We start from the raw sequence: 18318 nt of genomic DNA, 5'->3' as shown, positions 1-18318 counted from the left end.
CAGATAGAACATAATATATGCATTATAATAAAAGGATTGAAGTGAGAGCAGTCTAGTCTCCTGATGCAAACAAGGCGCAGGTGGATAGAGTGCAAAGATGTGTCGTGGGGTAGAAAGCTCTTATATCAGCTCTTTGCTTTCAGAGATTCACTGTGCTTTGAATGTGGGGTTAGGAAAGCATACTTGCTTCTCATGATGCGTAGGGTTAAAAGCAGAAACAGGCTGCAGGGAATACAGACTTCGGATAAAAGGCTCAGATAATGCAGCATTTTTCGAAGGTCAAGGAAATGCAGAGTCCAGATTAAACACTCAGCGATATGTAAATGCCACACCACATATGTTGGAGTTACACTTGAATGCTGCAGGGGGAAAGCCTGTGTCTACATCCCATTTTGGATGGACTACTGTTTGTTGCAGCAGAGCAATTGCCCAGCCCTGATTGTTTTAGTGATGAGCTGATCAATATCCCATTACTGGATGTAACAGTTGCTGCAGGAAGTGCACAGAAGATTTTAATGCATGAATTATGCATGCTGTGCTCATTCTTTAGTCTCAGAGCAGAGTGACAGAGATTGTGAAGATGACTGGGGTAGTTTCTTGCATAAAGTGACTGCAGTGAAATGCTTCATATTTTCATGCACACAAGCAGCATTGAGTGGGACGGCCTATTTAAGAAGATATAAATCCCTGAGCTTACAGCACAGAATGCTTGATTTGAAAGCATTGCAGCCATGTACAGAGCCAGTTTTCCTGCTGTCTAACCTGCTTTCTACTGAAGGTTGGCTGAGGGATGCTAACGGCTGTGCTTTGCTCTGAGGTCACAGTTTGAAGTCTTTTTTTTTTTTTTTTTTTTTTTTTAATTTGCTTTCTGCCGCAGGAGAGGATCTGTGAAGTTTATTGGTTCAACCATCCTTGTTTTTTTCAAAGATACAAACTTGGAATAGTTATTACGAACAAAAGGACAAGCAGGAATTGACCATCTAAGGTAAAAAAAAGGTTATTTTTTATTTGTGGATTTGAGTGCAGAAGAATGAATATGCTGAGGCAGGATTATGATGATGCAGTGTGGTTACATTGACTCAGATATCTGCGCTGGAATGCAGAGTCAGGATTCTCGGGTGGATATGGCTGCATGGATTTTACTAGTCTGATTGTTTTTAAATGGTTGTTTAAATATTGCTGAGAGTAAATACTGTTAGACTTTTTGAATCCTGCTTTTTGTTCAAGAGTGTGCATTTCTGATCAATTTTTATCTGCTATAGATAACTGCATTGTGGGGAGGGGCAGGACAGTCACCAAGATGATCAATATAATAACATGATCTACTTCATTAGAGGTCCTAACTGAATAATGACAATGAAATTTCATTGACTTTTTTTTTTTCCTCGATCTGTACATTTTCTGTAACATTTGCAAGCTACAGTAGAATGTGTGTCAGGAAAATGAGTCCCAGAATCTATTGCCTGGCTGTCCTGTAAATAACTAAGATGATCAAACTGTTACATTTTGGATAAAAGCCTGGGCTATCATTCAGTGAATAGACAAGCGTGTCCTTATTGTCCTTCAGAAAACTATGTACTGTCAGAGATTTTACACACAAAGGCAGCTATTTCTAATTATATAATTTGCGGGAAAAAAAAAAAAAATATTTAGAAAGCATTTTACATTCTTTTCATTTGACAACTTAGGATATATCCAAGAAAACTGTATAACCAATGTAGATGTACAGTAAAGATACCACCTTTTAAAAGAAGATAGGTTACATTATACTTGCCTATTAAGTGGTTTACAACAATAAATGCTTAAAAATTCCTGTATCATTAATATTTTGTGCATTTGTAAATTTTCACGTTTTAGAAAACGCAGTACAAATGCTTTAGTTTCTGCATTCAGTAACTTGAAGATGGACCCATACTTTCAAAGAGACATATTGTCACAGAGTATTGAGAAACAGATAGTTTAATAAACCTGAAAGCTGTTTGCTGTGTGATGTGAAGGAGGTATTGCCAGTAAGCACTACAAGCAGTCACAACAGGACGCTACCATTCCTTCAGTAAATGCCTTTTTATTTTGAGTTTACATTGTTATTTTACATTTAACTCCTTATTAAACACCTGACAGGCCAGCTTTGGATCCCCGAGTCCTTATGCCACACTGCACAGAAACACATGTGGACCCCTGCCTCAGTGAACAGTGTGTGTTTGGTTGTTAATTACCTAATAATCAGCTGGAAAAAATGCTGTACCAGAGATCAGGCGCTGTTAATATCGCTCGACTGAAAACATGTCAAGCAATCATCGGGCTGAAGTGGCGTTTTTGCGCCCGCCGTTCCGGGTGGGAGCTCATGCTTTGTAGAGCCCCGCGGGTGAGCCGATGCCCGGCCGCCTTGGCGGGCAGCTCCCTGCCAGCTCCTGCCCGGGGGTTTCGTCCTTTCATCACCCCTCCGTCCAGCGCTGGGGGAAGCTGGCTGCTGTCTCGGGATGAGGGAGGTATGGAGAGGCGGTGCCGGTGTCTGGGATCCTGAAGGCCTGCTGGATGCTGAGTCACGGAGCAGGTCTGGGAGGTGCTCACCGGCCCCCCTGGCTGTAACCACACCAGCGCTTGCAGCGAGATGAAGCCTGGGGAAGAAGAATATACGTATAGGGAAGAGGAGCATCTAGACGGGGGTGAGAGAGAGAGAGAGGGAGATATTAAAAATCCTCCCTGGCAGACACTGCATCTTGCGTGTGGTGAGTGCAAACACATTTCTGGGCGTGCGAACTCCAGGCTGGGAACGCGGGGGGATGGCAGCGACATCAGCGAAGAGCTCAAGCAGTAGTAACAAGAAAGATGTGTGCGATAGCTGGCCGCTTGCGAATGTGCTAGTCATTCTTCATTTGCCATGGAGAACCGGCTGTATTTTCTATGCTTCTGCCATGAGGTATCACCTGAAATGCATAATTTGCAGACTGAGCAGGCTTTCAACTATGAAAACAGATATAAAAAGAGGATAACTAACAGCAGAAAAAAATTTCCTGAACTCCTCTCATTTGGTTAATTAGGGAATACCTAACTTCATGTATCACAAGAACTAAGTAAAATAATGAAAACCTATTCCTGTGAGAGAAAATGATACATGTATACAGTTAAGTGTTGCACATTCAAATACTGAATTCAGAGCATAGGTAGTTTACTGAAATATGGCTCAGCTTCTTCACTGCTTTGCTGCTATGTCCGGATGTATCAGTGAATCAACTTTACTTACGTTCTTTGACTATTATAAATAATAGGCATCACAGCTAGATTCACAGTGACATGGACGAATGTTAATCATGCTATTTTTTTCCCCATTGTAACTGAGGTACTTAAATTGTCTGTGTTTAATGAGGAAACTGGTATACTGATAAATGGCAAAGAAGTGGAAATACTAATTTTCTCTGAGAAATAATGTCTAGGATTTTTCCAAGGCATTTGAGAGAGGTATCCAGGGTCCATTGAAATTCACAGGGGACTGCAATCTTTAGTGTCTTTGGCTGAGATTTTCAGAGGAGCATATATAAATATTTTAGTCACTACAGAGAAACCAGCTTGAATAAAAAGCAAGGAAGACAAAGGCAGCCTAGCGACTATTTGCTGTCAATATAGGTAATTAGAAGAAGAGCAGGATTTTTTGTTGTTGTTCTTCTCCCCAATCTCCTCAGATAACTGGGTAATTATATAATTAAAAATACCAAGGAATAATCCAGGATCCTATACAGAGAAAAGGTTTAAGAAGGCAAGATCTTGCAAGAATCTTGTTAGTACAGGATATCGTTAGAAAAGAAGCAGCTTAATGTGGACAGAAGTCTCCATTAATAACCTGTTGGAATATTCTCTTTCTCATTTTCATTATGTCAAAGATTCAGTTAGAGTACTCGATTTTCTCAAATCACGACTTTGCTAATTTCAACCAACTTGGACTTAATTCTGAAAAATTGTCTTGTAAAAAATACATTTGCAATCAGAAAATTGATGCCTGCTACCAGATCTTATTGATTTTATTCTTGCTCTGGGCTGCAGAGCAGACCCATTCAGTACAGTTAATAACTGAAGGGGTGACTACTTAGGAAAATCAGAAGCTTCAAGAGCTGATACTTAGGCATCGTACGAACTCAAATGAACACAAATCAGTTTTCACTCCCTGTTGCAGTAAAGTGGCATTGTTGTACTTTTGAGTTATGCCTCTATAATAAATAAAAGGAAGGGTTTGTTCTTCTGGTCTATATTGGTTTTCATTTGTTACTGGAAAGAGAAAGGAGAATTAATGCATATTAATAAGAGGAATTGATAACAGGAATTAATGCATATTAAATGATCATGCAGTTCAAATTGTTCCAAAAGTGGAAAAATAGTAGATTAGCAATAAAGAAACACTTTGGCATATATCTTTGCTAACAGAAGCATGCTTCTAAGTTATTAATAACACAGTAAAAAGTGGTTTTTTCATGTAACTCACTGCATTATACACTGTTACTAGTTACTAGTCATTTATTTGTTTTTGCATTTCCTACTGTGGTGGAGAATAGATCGTTGAGAATAAGCAGATTGCTTATGGCTGATAGAATACATCTTCAGACAGTTAAAAATTGGTAATTGCATAGAATCATTTTAAGCAAGTAACCTGTGAATACTCCATCAATGCTTGTTAACAGAAAAATATGTCAGTACGTGTGTGTCTGTATGTAATACCTGCTTACTCAGCAAATCTGTTCCATGAGCTCCAGTTTTTCAGCAGCAGCTGAGATTAGCCACGTATTCCTTCTGTTAACATTTCCCTGTAAATAACACTGGCAGGACAACCAAGCTGAGTGCTGGTAAACATCACTTATCAATAGCACCAAAACCTCATTTGACTTAGCTGAGCGGCAAGACAACTGAAACTCCTTTATCTCGTTTGCTGAAGACATTATTCGCAGTACAGTAATATTTCAGTATATTGGAAACAAGGTCTTTAATCTCTTAGGAGAAACTTGTAAGAGGAGCCAGTGTCTTAGGATTTCTACTGGTAGCATTTTTACTAAAAAAAGAGCTGGCACACTAAAGATTACTTTATAAAAATAATTATTCACCTGCCTTTTGTGCTGGAAGCTATAAATTAATTGATTAATGTAGGTCAGTGAAACTATTTAGAGTTTTTCAGCCAAGCTTTTTGAACTACATATCATTCTTTATTTTAAAAATGGGTTTAGTGTCTTAAAGCATGGATCTGGTACAGGTATTCCTTCTGCCTCCTAGAGCAGCAGTGCACAAGGGGCATGTTAACTGGTGGAACTGTATGACAGGAAATAAAACAGTTGTAGACAGCAAAATCTGTTCCTCGAGGTTTAGTGTTTGAAGCAGATAGACTAGAGTAATGTAATGGCACAGAAATCTACAAGTCTTTTAGGATGGGGAGTTCAAACACTGGCTTTTCCTCCAGGTGCTGAAATCTGATCTGACCACAATGTTTGTCCTTCTTCAGCCCAACAGCCAATCTCCCATCCTGAATCCTACTTCAGAGGGGATGGGAATGATGATCTTACTCATTAGATACAAGGCTTTTCCTGTTTCACCCTGTTACGGGATGAAATTGTCCTTGGGCTGTTTGTTCGTTTCTGTGTGGAGAAGCCTAGCAGACTCCAGAAGTCTCACTAGTGCTCTTAACATCAGATGAATGCCAGCTGTTTGACATTTTTGTGTCAGAAGGCTTCATACTGGTTGTTACTGACCAGAAAACGGTGTTAGAAATTAAGTACAAAATTTGATTGGATTAACCGATAGAAATGAAGAACTATACTAATAAGTGTACATATCTGGCTACAGTATTGATGATCACTCTGATATCCCAGCAGACACTTTGGGAAAGCATAGGCCGCATTTCCTTATAGGAAAAGACTGACATCTGAATAAATGGAATCTTTTATCTCATTAGACCAGCAAAATAATGAGCTTACATGTTACAGAACATCACAAATTTCAGTAACTTTTATCCAGCCTGTGCCAAATTCTGGCTTGTATTTTGTGAGGGAGGTTCAACTGTTTTTAGGGACCAAAGTACATAGCCTTTCGTGGTAGGACCAGAACTGGTCTCTTCCTAAGCATGCTCTTTATTTAAGTTTCTAGAACTGGGAGAATGGGCCTTTTTGCCAATGTTCTTAATGGGGGGTGAGCAGGATTTCATAGCTGCAGAGAACAACTGCAGCGTGGCCAGAAATTTGGCCAGTCTTTGTCCTCCTCCTGGGGCAGAGCACGCTGTTCCCTCGCACTCTTTAACGGGAAAACTTCAGAGACAACCCAGGGGAGAAGTCTCAGCCGAGGAACAGCCAAGGGCTGTGAGCTGGGAACTGGCAGTCTGCTTTCTTGTGCCAAATGGGACAGAGGTATGAGTAGTAGTCTTACTTTTTTTATTCTTTTACTATACCCGTTTCTTAGAGTGACTCGAGTTAAGTCCTTTCCACTATATTCACACATAGTTTAATGGGAATGAAACCAGTAGAAACTACCACTGAAATTGTTTCTGTGGTGACTTTCAGTGGGATGCAGGAGGAAGAGGGTTTGGGATGGAGAAGGGAAACCCCTGAAAGGAAAATTGAGAACTTCTCCAGACTCCCTCACATCTAACCAGGAGGTGGACTTTTTGGAGTGTCTGGAAGATTATTTAGGTTGACATAGGGTTTGAAGCTCTCTTAAGGAGCCTTTTTGTCACGAAATATCTGGATATAGTGAGGCCCATTTAGTCACGGCATTGCCAACTTTTCATAGTGATTTAAGATCACAAATGGGGAGTACCGGAGTTTACTGATAGTATTGATTGGGATTTGGTGCTGCTGATCAGCTGTTTGGTTATGCAGAATCACATTTATAGAAATTGTGATTTCACCAAGCAACCCAAACAATCATAGCTTATGATTATTACATCTCACATGAATTAGACACTTTAGAAGAAAGTTCAATATGAATAGAAGCCATAGCATAGAAACGTAAACTCCTCTTCTTCCCTGCACCGGGATTCATGGAATTGAGTATAAACTGGCAATGGCAGCCTTGACACAAGATGTCGGTTGTTTCTTCTCACACCTAAGGTTTCAGATAACCCAGCAACCACATTGTGTGTAGAGGACATAAGCCATGCATAGAAGCTGTACCTAAACTGCTTATGAATTACACACAGCTCAAGATCTTCACATTGGCTACTACTGCCAACACTACAGCTATTAATTTATTTTCTTGCTTGAAGTAATACCATATTTTGGGAGTTTTTTCATGGAAAGAAAGATAATTTCTGATGTTAACTTGCATAAATAAATGCTTTTTATATCTTAGGACCCAAATAAATTCCCAACAGGCTTTTTAAGACATCTTTTTTCCTGTTCTGAAACACTTCATGTCAAAAAAAGGGAGAAGGACAAGTGATCTGAACTTATGAGTCATTATTATATTCATAACAAATATACTTCAATTTTTATGTTTCTGCTATTTCTGCACTTGTTTGTACTGACACAGGGTTGTGTCCACATACAACTACTTCCAAATTTAGGTTTCAGGTTCCTGAATATTTTTTCACAATATAAGAACTCAGGAATTCCTGTTACTAAATTTGTGATGGTAATGTAGCATTGGATTAATCATAGCTGGATTTGTAGATTACTTCTGTACTTCATTTCATTAGTGGTTTCATACTCAGTTGTAAGCAGTTATGTAGTTCCAGTACTGTTCCAGAAGAAAATAATACCTTTGCTGACTGGGTTTTGATTTGAGGCCTGCAGTTGAAAAGTATCGGAAGGAGGAAAAGAGGACAGGCATGCTACTAGCGTTAGAGAAATGCTTACTAGTTACCACTCATCTTTGTGGCTAAATATGTGCATTGTCAGGGCACCTTGAAACAAGGTGTTTATGCAAGTAAGACATTTGTGAACTGTTTTTTTCCCCCATTTTACATCATCTTTACTAGCTAAGCACTCAGTGGTTTCCAGCAGGGCATGCATGGTTCGATGCCATTTCACCTGCTGGGACAGCCTGCCGTGGGCATGGAAACATGCTCCAGCAAAACTAAGTCACCAAGAAAAATCAGCATGTCAGTTCCTGCTGAGTTTCTCTCTCCTTCTTCCTTCCTCCTCCTCTCTAAAGTCCTAGTCTTAGAGCAAGCTTGCTCTCCCAGCTGTCTCCTCTGCTCCTCTGTTCCAGGTGTGATGCAGTGATACCTAACCTCAGCTCCCAAAGCACCACAAGCATCAGTACTGGGGCCAGAACACTTCATCCCCACTTTCTTGGGGAAATTTCAACCCTTGAGCACTTAATCCTCTTAGAGGGCAGCTTCAGTACTCTGAGTGAGAGTGCTAATATCTCCTCTCCTCCCTTCCTCCTAGTCTGCAGAGCTGCTCTGAAACCTACTGGTAGATTTCCCATCAGAAAAGTTAGACTTAGCTAATTAATAATTTGACACCAATAATGTATGACACTCCCTTGTGTATTTTATGTTTGTGATTTTAGTGGTTAGAAGCATGGAAATATCCAGAAATAGAAATTTATCATTCAGTCTATTTTTGGACTCCCAAGGGATTCAGATGTACTACATGAAATTGTAGTTTATTGGTTAATTCACTAAATACAAGAGAAGAGAACAGGTTCTCATCCTGATGGGAAGGAGCTGGAAGGATACTATTGCACATCGTTGTCACTGAAGGCAGGGCTGCAGCACTTCAGAATAAACTCTTCTAAAATGCGTGTGTCTTCAGCCTGATCACAATGGCACAAGTGGCTGCAACTCATAACACAGCTTCAAACTGGAGACCAGTTAATTTATGAGGAAGTCCATTTAAAGGAAGATTTTTTTGTGGAGGCTTATATGTCCTCTCATGATCCTAGGAAATCAAGAGTATACAACAGTCTTCTGTACAGGGAATACTTCAGGATTAGATATTTCTGCCTGCCAAGAGAAGGATACTTTTGCTTCCATGCCCAGGATTTACCCTAGTTCTGTGAGCAGGGTGTCAGCTGTACCTGCAGTGGTGGGGAAGGATCTTCCTCAAAAATAGCAGCTCACTGATGAATGCAAGGCACTGAATTCAGCCTTTTCCAGCTGTACTTTGGTTAAGTCCTCTAGATTTGTTCAGTTCCCCACATTGGACTAACACTGATAACAGCAGAGCATGTGTATCTGTGCATTTTACAAAAAGAAACATAATTTTGGTGGACTTTTGGTGTACTTGAGTAGGTGTGTTGTCTGGGTGACTAAGTTTCTGCTTCTTGTGCACTGTAGCACTTCCCTTCTGAATTGTACCCGTATAGAGCAAATCATTCTTATTTTGTTTTTAGAATATTTTAATGTCCGTCTGCTTACTTACAGCAAGCACCAAAAAGAAATGTGTGGTTGATTCATCGTGTATAATTTTCTGTATTCCAGTTGTTCATATCAAGTCTGATTAGTTCTTTGGTATTTTTGAAAAGAAGTGGCCTGACATGACATTACAAGAAATAAGAAACGGGAAGAATTTTGTTGCATGTAATATCCAGACTCTTCAAAACGTATGAAATAGCACAGACGTAAAGTGTCTTTAGCCTTGCAGAGACATCTGAGTGGAGTGAGGAGAGCTCTGTAATGCTGTGAAGGGTGTGCAGAAGGTGAATAGGAGCCACTGTCACTATTTCTTTTAATGATTTCATTCAACTCTCCCTTGTTCTGTAGTGAGAAAAGGCTCAGAATAAACAACAGAATGTATTTTTTATGTAAGGAATGGTTAAATTGTTGGTGTTATTGCTATAGGATGTATAGGTGGAAAATATTCTCACATGGGCTGAGCAATGAGACAAATTTGCAGAAGAGCAATCCAGCAAAGGCTATGAGGCAGAAAGATGTTACCTCCAATGTGGGAAGTCCCCAGATCCCAAAGTTCTGGAAGAAGAGGCTTTTCTGGGGAAGCAGCAGTGTTCCAGCATCCTGGCTGGATTCTCAGGGTCACTGTCCGGGGCAGGACTGCCAGGTCAGATGCACCGTGATCTTCACCTGGATGGTTGTTCTCAGATTGTAAGGTGAGGGTTGTGCCAGCGGTGTGGCTGGCAGCTGAAGAAGCTGCCCCAGGCAGTGCTGTGGAGGCTCTGGGCACTGTAGCTGTCCCTGCGCAGGTGGTCACAGGTCGCTGGGGTGCAGCCAGACCCCTTAGGACTTTCTGGGTTATGCCACAAGGCAAGACTACAGCCCCAAATCAGGTTACTATCCCTGGCATTGGCGATAGTTTCTTCAGATGATTTGTACCCTTTGTCACTTACTAAGTAGAGTTACAATGCAGGTTCCTATTCATCATTCTGGGATTTGCCTTTTGGGAATTTTTTTTGTTTGTTTTGTTAATGCTCGGTTTGCTATAATCTTGTAAAATGAGTAATGAAAAACTCTTTTCAACATTATATGTTCTATAAAATAAATGGACATGTGTCCACACATGGAGTCAAATGAAATAAACCAGTACAAATTGGAACACAGACACACACACTTGTGCATGGAAGTATAATGCTTACATATACTGGAGGAGCTATAATGAAGCTATATCTAGCATCGCCTACTGAGAAGGTGGAAACACCCTTCTCCCCTCCCCCCCAACATCTGCTCCTCTGACTCTCCATTTGGGACACATTTAAAAATAAAACAGACTACATTAATTTTCACCTGAAATGCAATCAGTAATGAGCTAACACATTAAAGAAGGAGATGCCAGACAGTTGAGTACCATCTGGTATAAAATATAAACCTGCTTTACCTGGTATCTGTGTTAGAAAGATCTGCCTGGACTACAGCAACCAGTAGTCCATGGTGGCCTGGTAACCATGCAGACCGTGGTGATTTTTTTTAGTGAGCTTTTGTTGATGAAAAAAGAGAACTGTAATTTTCCATAGGCTGGTAAAGAACCTTTTCCAGGAACTGAGTCCAAGTAAGACTTTGGTAGTATTCAGAGAATGGATAACATTGGGTTACTTTGATGTCAGGCTTCCTACAGAGCATCCGTACCTTTATGAGAGATCAAGGACTGGCCCATCACCTGTGATAATCTGGGTGAAAGTGGATGTGGTACAGAGTTGCTGGGTGACATAATGCAAGGCCATAAGGAATGCCATACTGGACCAGACCTAGTCCAGCATCCTGCCTTGGACGGTCGCTGACAACAAACGCTCCCCTTGCTCCACCTCACCAGCTTCCAGCCTTCAGCTGCTCAGAGAATCCCTGATCTGGAGCCAGCTGGTGGGTATTTAATAGCTGCTGATTAACCCATCCACCAGGAATTTGTTTAATCTCTTTTTGAACTGGTTTATCTCTTCAAATGCTCATAAAAGTGTTTTCATTACATTCCTCTCTGCACTTGTACTATGTTCTCATTTTCAGCCCGATGGGAGTTTAGACAATCGTGTCAAAACTTCCTCAAATAGAGAAAGTATAAGGATAAAAGAATTTAAAAACGGAAATATGTGCTTTCCCCGAGAAACTTCATTCTCTTAACTACCACAGTGTGTCTTGGATGCTGTAATGTGCTACCTCTTTGTTCCCCACGGTGAAGATGAATGCTCTGCCTCAGTACTTTTCAAGGTGACTTTTTTTAAGAGTTTTTCTCTTTTATTGTATCTCTGCTGTGACTGCAGAGGCTTCGCAGGTGACTGTTTTCCTGGTTCTGGTGTGCATCTTTTCATGAATTACAGAGTTCCTTATGCAGTGAGATACTTATAATAGAGTCCAGAGAAAAAGAAAGAGAAGCAAATGTGTTTTATTCTTTTCTATACTTGCCATCTTTATTTTCTTTTTTAGCCTTATAGAACTATGCACAATTAAGGCCTATATGAATGTTACTATTTTTCACTATTTATTAATTTATTAAATTCTGTTAAACTGTGAAAGATAAAACAGGATTTAGAGAAAGCAGTAGAGGTTGGTTGTTCAAGCATGAAAGAAAACATTAAATGCAGTATTTTCCATTTGTAGTTCCCTTTTATCCTTAGCCTGGTTTTTGTGCACATTCAAAACTTTTCACTGACATTAAATGAAATTTCATCCAAAACTTCTGATGAAGCAGGTACCTTGAGTAATTAGCAGCAGTGGTCCTCAAACGGCTGGCAAAATGAGACTGCAACAAGTAAGGTTACAAGAGGTTGTCAGTTGTCAAACTAGACCCATTGCCTGCCCAGTGGCCTGTTGCTGAGAATCGAGTCATTCAGTGGAGGTGCCATGTGGCTGTGCAGTGCGGTGACTCTTTCCTGAGCGAGGCTTTATCATGGGGAATAATTGCAAGGAATTAGCTCTATTTTCAGTTGCAATGAAAGACAAATCAAAAAAGCTAAGCATCTTGTTTTACTCGAGCTCATCATGTTTAATGTGAGAATAGCAATGCTTCTTTCTTGCCATGTTTATTCATCTTATTTATTTAGAAAAAAAATGCTCGGGGAACTTGATTATATTTTTGTTGTATCCAGAACAGCAGCTTTTGAACCTTTGCTGTGAATCTTAAGACTTTCCTGTAGCACAGATGATAACATGTCCTTGGTTTTAATGACTTTCTCCAGCACTGGAAAATGTCAGAAGTCTTTCTGTGAATATTCTGTATGTCTTTGTCAGTATTTCTTGCTGCATGGAGCTCAGCTGGCAAGGGCTGCATATAACCCACTCACTACACCTAATTATTCAGAGAGATTTCTGCATTAATATCTGTCCTGGAACATACTTCATGGAGTATATAAATGACAGGCTAAGGTGCAGTTGTTCATGGAAGCCAAAAGAACAAGGAGTAAGTAAATAACTTATTTTCTTATTTATAACTAATAAGTAGAATAAGCAGGAAAGAGGTGATGTCTTTGAGGCAGCAGGCTGAGATGAGAGATTTCTAAACTGGATTGAAAACTTGAAAGTGAAGGTTAAATTTAAGGGTGTGTACATTTTTGCCGATTTGATCCAATTTCTGTCCCCTCATAAGTGAATAGTGAGTAGTTGGATTTGAAATAAATTCTACCAAGTCACTTCATTTTCATCACCAGTAGCCACAGGCCAGTTTTGCGGGTTGCAAACTCAGTTAGATGTGCCATGGGCTCACAGCTGGCAGACAGCTGTGCCCAGTGGTACACTCCATCGCTGGAGTAAGGGACTCCAGGAATGCCACCAGGGTCTGGAACAGCCAGAGGGGCTGAGAGGTGACGGGGTTGATGTCTTCTTCATTATCAAACCATATAACACACTTGTGTATGAATTTTGAGTGAACAAAAACACATTTAATCTTCAATTTGTGTTTGTTTGATCTATTCTCCCTTGAAAACATAACTAGAAATTCTCAGTAGTTGAGAGTGATGTGGTGTGGAGTCCCTATCATTTTTAAAAGTAAATGTCTTCTAGACAAACTCCATAGGAAGGTGTGAAGCAAACCGGTTCATCTAAGACCTTTCCCTATATTCCAGTCAAGATTTTCTTGTTGGTTCATATGTGTTTATAATGGGTAACAACAGCCTAAAAAATAGAAAGGTATGAGTATTTTTTCTTTGACAGTTCATAAATGGTTCAAGTTAGATGATAAATGGTTAATTTTATAGTTATTAACACTTTGATAGTTTGGCATAAATTCAGTTTAAAACTTTAAGAGTAGTTTTAAGGTTTTCCCTGCTGATTTTTGTAGAAAATATTCTTATTATATGTGGCATCCACACAGCGTTCATCAGTCTACTTAAAAATAATATAGTTTGTTGATTTTGATAAGTTATTTGTGATGAGGCTGAGAGCGAAATTCTGAACCTCTTTAAGGCTTTATACTGTAAGAATCACAATTTGTGATCTCTTAATTTCTTTTGATATATAGTTAATAAAATGGGCTGATTTCATATTCAGCAAGCAATTTTCTTCCTTCTCTCCCAAAAAAGGGTGAAGGATGGGATTTATGCACTGTGTTTAGACATCCTTTTCTCCAGCACTTAATTTAAAAATTACATCTACATTCTAAATTTAACCATTTTTTATTAAAAACAAAAAAAGTGTTGAAATTAAAAAGAATGTTTTGTCTGAGGGGTCCAGGAAAAAAAAAAAAAAAAAAACCTGAAAAATTTCTTTTGTTGTTTTATCAGAGAAGTGGTTAACTACAAATATTGTTATTTCCTCAGGATATACTTTCTGTAAGAGAAATAGCTGTAGATCAATTAATTAACAAGTCCTGATCATGAACCATCACTTAACTAGTAAGTCATCTAGATAAATTTTCTGATGTTATGTTAGGTTGTCCTGCACACTTGCTGTAATTAAAATAAATTAGTTCCTTAGAAAATGTTCCAACAGATTGGCTGTGTCCATGTACTTTATATTGCACCACTCTACTGTGAAAGCAACCCAAAATATTCAGCTGTAAGTAAGGCTGTTTATACCACTCTATTTTTTTTTTTTAATCAACAGGTAATCTCGATTATGCTAAATCTTATTCCAAATCTTATTCCAACATAGTATTTGTTGATGTCTGCTCCTTATTAACATATGCCAGAAGTGTGTCCTGTCTGCATGTGGGATGTGCAGCCCGGATGGAGGAGCAGGAGATCAGCCGTAGGAAGGACTTAAAGCAAAAATTCATGTTGTTGCATTGTTCTGAAATGTAGAAGAGCCTTTCTGTACTAATTTGGTTGCTCCCTGGACTGATCCCCACAAACCCCTACTCTCTATGAAAAGACCCAGAAGTGAATCTTGCAGATTTGCCTGTGTCCTCTGTTCCCCATCTGCCAGTTTTACTACAGGAAGGTACAGTCAGATTCTCATGGTTAATCTGTCATTATGATTACTTGAAGAACGATGACATTACATTTCCTTATGACATGAATAATTTCCTTAGGCCTCTCAAACCTTTGATGCATAGCAAGCTGATCTTAATCTAAAGTTGAACACCTCCATGTAATTACTTGAGTAGCAGGTAAGGATGGACTTTGATGCAGTGATCTGGAAAACAGCAGGTGCCTGTGTAAGGGCTTAAGGTAATCAAAGCCTAGAAAGATAAAACACTGCTGTATTCAAATTGTTACTTGTTTACTGTTAAATTAATTTTTTTAAAATATGGTATTTTCTAGTGCTTTATTAGTAATAGATTAATTTAAAATTAGAGGATTGTAAAATAAGGAAAGGCCTCCTGCTGTCAGAAAGCATTGTGTTCTTTAACTTCTTTCAAAAAGATCTCAATTTTTAAGAACTGTTAGCTCCCACTACTTCTGTGGAAGATTGTTCCAGAATCCTCCTCCCTTGATGGCTATAAATTTCATCCTAGGCAAAGCCAATTTATTTTTCTAAAACTAACCCCCGAATCAAGTACTTTTCTGAAGAGTTATCTGTGCAGTCTGGTTTCTAGCATCCATTCCTGTTCTCATCAGGTGCATGTGCACATGTCATTACCTTTTATCATATGCTCAGGAGTGGAAATTTTGCTGCTCTTCGTTTTTTTCACTACCACTGTACATTAAATCAGAGACATGAAAAGGCAGCATGCCCAGGCATCAAACCAGGTCTTTCCTTCTGCCTCATCTCTCAGACATAGTACCACTGTCATCAGGCTCTTCTGTGGCTTTGCCGTACACAAGTGCAGTACCCACACAGTTTGAATGTACTCTTACAGGTGGTTGGTTTTAGTGCAGTTCAGTGCAGCATGCCAAGTTTTGTGACTGAGACTTTCTTTAAGTCCTTTAATTGCCTTTCTAATCTCTGCCCCACTATAGGTGTGTGGGAGCCTACAGGGGAATTTGTGAGGGATAGCACATCTGTAAACATTTCAGTTAAGAGAAGTTGTAAGTAACCTTTCTGTCCCACCTTTAGTTGTTCAGACCAGAAGTAACTCTGCTGAAGTCCTTAGCATTATATCAGTATAAAACTGTCACCTCTTCTTGCCCTAGCATTTCGTTCTCACAGCTCCCAGGCCTCATGGAGTCATTTATTCTAAAGCACAAGCCGGGACAAGTCTGTTTGCCTGTCCTAGTACAAGGTTGATGGGAGAGCATGTGGTGTAATGTGCTGTGGTAATCAGAGATCAACAAAATGTCCTCAAGATGGTGCCACCAACTAGAATATTTGTCAGGTTTAATCTGAGTAAAAGTCAGTAAACCATCTCATGGGATACTTTTTGTTAAGGCTTTTCTATTGATGTTCACCTGGATCTGGTGATGTTAGTCATGTATCAGTGAAGAAGCTTGTGTGAACCTATCCAGTGTAGCATGGCTCTGAAAGCTCATCAAGCACGTTTAGTGATGAATGGGCAAAAACTCCAGCTGGTGGAGCCCTCTCTGGTATTTTGCTTTGTCACAGTTCTGGAGTCCAGAACAGACATCACCAGAAAGTGCCCTCCAGCCTCTGAGCCAGAGAGGAATTGAAATCCTGTGGGCTACAGTTTCTTCTGGAGACTCTAAGTCTAGGAGTGTCTTAAGGTTGCTCTTGTTTAATTCCTTCAGAACCGAGCATGTTAGGCCATCTTGTTTGTACTGAAACAGCACAGTGCAGGCTTTTATTTCCGTTTTAATTTGCTCTCCTCAACCTTTCAAAGATTTCTGTCCAATGTGAATACAATGCTGTCCTTTCCCAGTGCCCAGCCTATTCAAACACCACTATAGTTCAGTTGTTAAATTCAAGATCATCCTTTGATTGAACTGTTTAGTGAGGCTAACCAGTTTCTTCTAAAAATCCAGATTTTTCTGCTCAGCCTTCTTCAGAAAAAAGAGGAAGTTCCAGATTTACATAGAGTTAACTCAGGTCTAGCGGCCTCCCTAGATGGGCACACATAAAATGAGAGTGGGGCAGGAAACCTGACAGCAGGAATCCTATTGATTGTTTTTCTGCAGGAGGCAGAATCTGCTCTGCATCCAAGCCCCTTGACAATGAGATGGACATGACCCTTCAGTAAGATTTCTCACGTTATCAGGACTGCTGGCATAGCCAAGCACAGCAGTAATGGACTGTGTTATGGCTGCAGTGGCAAACATCATATTTAGTACAAGCGGATGAAGCCTGTAACAAGCTAATGAGAAAGAAATTGAATCCCTTTTCAGCTTTGAGCTACTTGTTATTAACATTTACTTAGAATAAGAGATTATCAATAAGAGCAGAAGGTGATCCAACTTCATTTTTTCTTGAATCAGAAACACCTGGACTGGGAGGACTTGAAGGGGTTGTAAGGGACATTGGGGAGTAAATCACAGCATATAGATGGAACTTATTCTGCATTTCATTTTTTTAAAAAAACACAGGAAAAAAGTTTAAAAATAACTTTGATACTTTTTATGGCATGCATTTACCTTTAAAACATTTCCTTTTTGTTCCTGGTTCTAGCAACCTTAAATTGCAGTAGTCAGAAAGGCTTTTTTGGGGTTACATTTATGCTAAATTAAACATTAATAGAAATAATGAATAAGTGATGAATCAGAATCAGACAATAGGTGAAGCACTTTTTTTTATTTTTATATTAATATTCTAGAGTTGTGATACTGACACGTGTATATGTGTATGCATATATGTATGCACACACACGCATACATGAGTTATTTAGGGACTTTGCTTTCATTTTGTATCTTACTTTTTAATGGAGTGTTCTCAGATTCATTAGACTCCTTTAAAGAAGTTCCAGGAGCTATAAAATTCTCTTGAGATGTAGGAATACAATAATTAGGGGTTGAATAATTTGTTACACAAATTGAAGCAGTTTGCAGAATTGTTTTTAACTACATCAGCTAAACTCAGAGGCCATATTAAAAGAAAACAACCCCCCTCCCCTTTGTTATATTTTAAATCATGGGTAAAAAAAAGTGTAAAGGTCTTTAAGAGGATTTCTGTAGCAAGCCGTAGTGTAGAACAAGGTAAAAGAGATTAATCTGGCATTGAAAGTGCTGTTTAAAAATATCTCCCTGGACTCATTGGTAAATATTGTGAGAGGCCAAATGCAGGTGGCCTCACTCAAGCAGATTCATCGGTGAGGACTCATTGACACAACTACACACGTGCAGAGTCACAAGCAGAGTATAAAAAAAGAAACGGGTAGGGCAGGAGCAAAGAGAAATTTAATTCAAAACGAATGAAAACATTAGAGTAGAGCTGCCATATACTCCATGCGGGAGCAGGATGAGGCCAAAAAAGAGCTTCAGGCATTTGAAACCTCCTCCAACCCATCTGTCTTCTACAAATATTAGTTGGTGCTCAGACATTTAAGTATTTAGGGCATGTCTACACCACACTTCACAAAATGGCCCAGCAGCACACCCGCGTAAGCTGGCGGTGTGGACGGGCTCTGTGCCCGGCTCGGTGTGTACAGCACCCTGCAGGCTCTCGCTGCCCTTGCGTGCCGTAGCCCGCGTAGG

At 39.6% G+C, this 18318-nt stretch overlaps 1 protein-coding gene across 1 annotated transcript in view; it reads left to right on the top strand.

The window, feature by feature from the left end:
* Positions 1-18318, top strand: part of CNTN1 (contactin 1) — a 261654-nt gene that overhangs the window by 108527 nt on the left and 134809 nt on the right. Inside the window, exon 3 of the mRNA XM_032999800.2 lies at positions 878-985. The gene's annotated coding sequence lies outside the window, so the exon portion shown is untranslated. The remainder of the gene's footprint in view (positions 1-877; positions 986-18318) is intronic.

The sequence above is a fragment of the Tyto alba genome, unplaced genomic scaffold (genome assembly GCF_018691265.1).
Source record: "Tyto alba isolate M040663 unplaced genomic scaffold, T.alba_DEE_v4.0 Super-Scaffold_2, whole genome shotgun sequence".
NCBI classification, from domain to species: domain Eukaryota; kingdom Metazoa; phylum Chordata; class Aves; order Strigiformes; family Tytonidae; genus Tyto; species Tyto alba.
The sequence above is the reverse complement of the archived record's forward strand: the minus strand, read 5'-3'. Positions and strand labels throughout refer to the sequence as shown.